At 42.7% G+C, this 5,000-nt stretch overlaps 1 protein-coding gene across 2 annotated transcripts in view; it reads right to left on the reverse strand.

The window, feature by feature from the left end:
- Nucleotides 1–5,000, reverse strand: part of LOC122254076 (uncharacterized) — a 111,037-nt gene that overhangs the window by 73,177 nt on the left and 32,860 nt on the right. The gene's annotated exons all lie outside the window — the stretch shown is intronic.

The raw sequence follows: 5,000 nt of genomic DNA on the forward strand, positions 1-5,000 counted from the left end.
CTAATGCTTGTTCCCTACGGCAGTTAATTTTCCTGCTGCAGAATATGGCTACCCTGCCTGTCTATCGCATGTGCGTATTTAGGATAAACGATGAAGCGCTGCGTTAGATGAGTTACTAGTCAAGGGATGGGGGTATTTTGCCCCCGAGAGAGAGGAGGAAGTGGGCCACTGTACAGCTATTTTGAACGCTCCCCGCGGTATGCTGGCCTGGGAATCCCAAACATTCCTCTTCCGTTGTTTCTCTCTCTCTCTCTCTCTCTCTCTCTCTCTCTCTCTCTCTCTCTCTCTCTCTCTCTCTCTCTCTCTCTCTCTCTCTCTCTCTCTCTCTCTTACTGAATACAATACTACTGCTCTCGTCCTCTCATAACTTTTACTTATACTCCAACTTTTACTCTCACTCTGTTAATATCCTACTCATTCTGTTACATATTCTGTCTCATTCATCTATGGCGCCAGTTTTCTCTGCCATTCCATTTTCTTTGTTGTACCTTCTTATTCTCGATGTTCTCGACATGAATTTTTACATTTCGTAAATGTACCGTTTATCTATCCTCACAAACTCTTACATTAAATCTACATTTATAAATGCGCCCTATTTCTAGCACTATCATGCTGCGTATTACCATAGTTGTTTCCCCCTTTTCCCTTTGCTATTTCATCTATACAGCGTTAATTCTGGCAGGATAGACTCTCCGCTTTTCCCTCGCTCATCGACGCATTCCCATCCTCTCTAATTTGAGACGCGACGCCCATTACGGACTCAGGGGCGCACAATCCCCTCTCTTTTTTCTTTTTCTTTTTTTTGAGACGTGTCACAGACTTCTAGTCTAGACCCTACGACAGCCATCTCAACAGTTTTCTTGACCCTCGCTGTCAGCTATCTTCTTTTCCTCTTTAGTTGTCGATTCGTGCTTTTGAGGGTTTTTTTTTGCCGCGTCGATCAAGCAAACGGGTGTGTTGGAATGGGACATGTTCTTGTTCTCACGATGGCGAGCAGGGTGAGGTCACGCTGAACAGCTGAGGCACTATCCTGGTGCTCTTGCTCTCACCGCATATGGGGAAGTCTTCCGTTTGAGGCACGAACTTCGATGCCTTACGTAGCCATCCTCTCTTGCTGCATGACGCACTGATGACGCTATGATGTTTGCCCTCTACCCAAAGCCCATCTATCTACCGCCTGCATGCCATGGAGTCCGGCCAGCACCCTACCCACACCAGGAGGACCTCACCTGCATGACGCAGCGCGGGCAGGATCATTTAGTCCCACGCAGGTAGACAGGGATGGAGAGGTTCCGTCGTGATTACGTCATCCCACATGGGGTCCCGGAATGGGAGAGGTAAACCTATGACTAAGTAGGCACGGCGTCTGCCAACTTATCGCTACTGCAACAGGCCGTGACGCATTGCAAAAATAGGAAAGAAAAAAGCCAGGAGTAAAGAAAAAAATGCAATGTGATCGTCTTTCCCCTCTGATGAAAGTCCGGCGAAGCTGCTTTCTCACAGGCGGAAGGAAGATCGCGGCTTAACTTAAAAGATAATCGAAACCTCTAAGAGGGGGACGTCGGGTCGGCGGAATAGCTGCGTCGGTCACTGGGCTCTGGCTGGTCTCCCGCCTTGTCCTACTTCCGCTCCCTCGTCCGACCTTGTTCTTCGCGCTTCGGAGAACCAGGGAGTTATGCGATCACTGCCTAGATATCTGTCGGTTTGTTTGCGCACACAACCTCGCACACACGCGGCGAGAACATCACTCCGCCTAATGGAAAATGCGAAAGAACAAGCTGCGCAACGGGTTCTGTTTTCAAACGGTATGTATCATTTGACAATAGAGTCTAAAAAAATATTTACCATATAACAGATAATTTAGATATATTAAACCGATCCAATTTGTGATTTAAAAAAAGCATATACATATTGGGAGAACATACCTAAAATTTGGAACGGACGCATTCACTCTCGCTTTCGCACACACTCGTAACTCGTCCCTCGCGAAGTCAGACGATGGCTGTATAATTTTCGATGATCAATATCATGAATATTAACTGACAGCTAAATACGATATCGGTGTATTATACTACCCACCAACAAGTTTACTGAGACAGGAGAGGCTCGTATCTCTTCGTTTTTTATCAAAATTCATATCTTGATATGAAGAGAGCTTAATACTAAGAACTTTCTAAGAGTAAGCTTACTTTTTTTAATACAAACCTCGAAATAAAACCTTGTACCATTTTCCATACTCTTCTGTCTATCTCTTCACCCGAAAGAATCCTTTTATTAAACCAGAAATAAAATAAAATCCTTCTTCACATATTTTCCGCCCCTTCTCTTTCAAAATAAGAACAAAATTAAAAAGAAAAGCAAATACCTATAACTCGTTTTGGTAAGGCAGCCAACTGTCCCCTTCCCCCGACCGAGGTTCCTCACACGCTTCCCCTCCCAATATCTCTTCCCCCAATCCCAATACTACCCACACCTTTACTCTCTCCCCTTCCCCTCACGCCCCTCCTCGTCTTCCTGCCCTCACGCCTCCTCCTCTTCCTCCCCCCACCCCTCCTCTTCTTCTCCCCCCCCCACCCGCCATCCTCCTACCCTTTCCCTCATGTCCTTCCTCTCTCTCCCCTTCCCCTCACACCCCGCTCTCTCACTCTCCCCTTCCCATCACGGCCGTCCTCTTTCTCTCCTTCCCCTTACACCCCTCCTCCTCTCTCCCCTTCCCCTCGCGCCCCTCTTCCACTCATTTCCCATCCCCTCCCCCTTAGGTCACGCTGCCTGAACAAGTGACTGAAGGAGGCCCCAGTTATTGCCTTTGCGCGCAGGGGACACAGACAGCTAGCGGGACAATTTTCGTAAATGGCTTTAAAACTTTTCTCTGCTGAGGAGGTTAGCTGCTTCATCACGTCTTTGCCACAGATTCGTGAAGGGAGCCGAAACAGAATTAAAGAGCGAGTCAAATTACTGCGAATCGAGAGCAAAAATCAAAATCTCATCCCCCCCCCCCCGCATAATAGAAAAAATCCACTCCAGCCGTGAAAAGTGGGCGCATGTGTCTGAACTGGGCGCACGTGTCGAGCGATGGCGAGTGGCCGGCCCTGGCACGCCCGCCATGCAACTTAACTTCACTTTATTGACTTTTTTTTACCCTATGCGCGATGTAGCTGTGTGAACATTTTGAACATATTGCTCGTAATTCCCTCGTTTCCCATTGACTGTTCGCATTAGAAAAATAACTATTTCTTTCTGAGTTGTGGGTTTCATCGATATATTTGTTTTCTTATAGTGTTACTTGGACCATCGTAAGTCCATGTAAAAAATACTCATAACAATAATCACAGGAAGCAAGATACGTTGGTATCTGGCAAAACTGCACACACAATTGATCGATCTATTGATTCACGCAAAAAGCTCACCTTGCAAACGTTCTCCACAAGTTGCTTCAAGAACAGTGAAGAACAGTAAATAATGTGTTTTTCATATATATAATAAAAGAAAGTGTTTCCTCCTGGTTCAATTGTCAGAAGACGTGTAGTAAGTACGACACGATCACACGAGAGTTGTTTACGCATACCTCGCTCGCTCTACGAACTAAACATCGGAGGTTAACCGCCGTATACACGAACGGCATCTCTTCGACTTTCTTTTGAAGTAAAAATTTCATGGCATGCAAAGGGACAATATGTTTCCTTAACGATTTGATCTACTTTGTAAATGGTTTTAAGTATAATGTAAATAGATTTTAACGTTTAATCGTTTAGGCAAATAATTCTGAAGCAGCAGGTGTATTTACTGCCGTAAACAGGAGCCGCATTTCGTCGACTTTGTTCTCAGGTAATTTCAGAGCATGTAGAACGAGTCTCATTTAGTTTAGTTTTATTATCATTGATTCCCATAGGTTGAGTTGACCTGCAGCAAAATGTGCATTGCCTTATAATGTTTTAGCTTGAAAATGAATTGTGAAACACGAATAACCATCGTAAGCAGGAAATTTCATAGCACTTACATTATACCGTAAAAAATAAAAAATACATATATATACATATATACACAAACAGAATCTCGTTTACTTTCTCTGAACTCAGGAACCTACCCACTAATTATCAGTCTGTTATTGTTTGGATATGGATTATGACATATGGTAAGTTCAGATTAGTTTTATCGTTTAGATTCATTGTGAAACATCAATTTTTAGTTCAAATAAAAGACTAAAGACTTCTAACGACTAATGACTTAAGGCTCTTATTACCCAAAATAATGCTGATAATTCAACGTCTGTTGTGTAAAAAAAGAAGTAAGAAATGGAGAAAAAAAAGAGAAAAAAAACATAGAAGAACAACCACAAGAAGAAAAATCCCCTCAAACTACAAAATACCTACAAAACCACACGATAACAGCAAATAATGATATAATAACACTTAATAACAATAACGGCAATAAAATGTCTCCTCTACGTCCCCAGGTAGGCAAGCAAACGACCGTGGCGTGATCGCGAAGTCGCAAAGGGAAAAAAAAAGTACCAACTGCGCACTCGATCGGGTTTTCAAACACTTGAAAGGGTTTTGTGACGTCATCTGAGGGGCCCACGGAGCGACCCCAGAGTGGCATATGGTGATTATATATTAGTTTTCATTTTTTTATCATATATAAATCGGGAGGGATTATAGTTTTTTGTTATGACGATATTTAACAGCAAATAATATTAAGAATAGGGAAATACTAATAACAATAATAACATCGATAGCAATAGATAATTATAGAAATAGTGGTCACGGTAGCACAAGTAATAGCAGTAGTAGTAATAACGATAATAATCACAATAGTGATGATGATGTAACCAGTAATATTAATAATAAAAAGTACTGATAATAATGATAACATAAATAATGATCATAATAAACATAATATCACCATTAATGGTATGTAGTGGCGACAGCAATATTAGGAATACGAATGCTAGCAAAACAAGAATGACACGTTGTTCCCAAATCTGCAATATTGAAACCGCC

Source organism: Penaeus japonicus, unplaced genomic scaffold, assembly GCF_977035675.1.
Source record: "Penaeus japonicus unplaced genomic scaffold, GWHDUDI00000001_assembly GWHDUDI00000023, whole genome shotgun sequence".
NCBI classification, from domain to species: domain Eukaryota; kingdom Metazoa; phylum Arthropoda; class Malacostraca; order Decapoda; family Penaeidae; genus Penaeus; species Penaeus japonicus.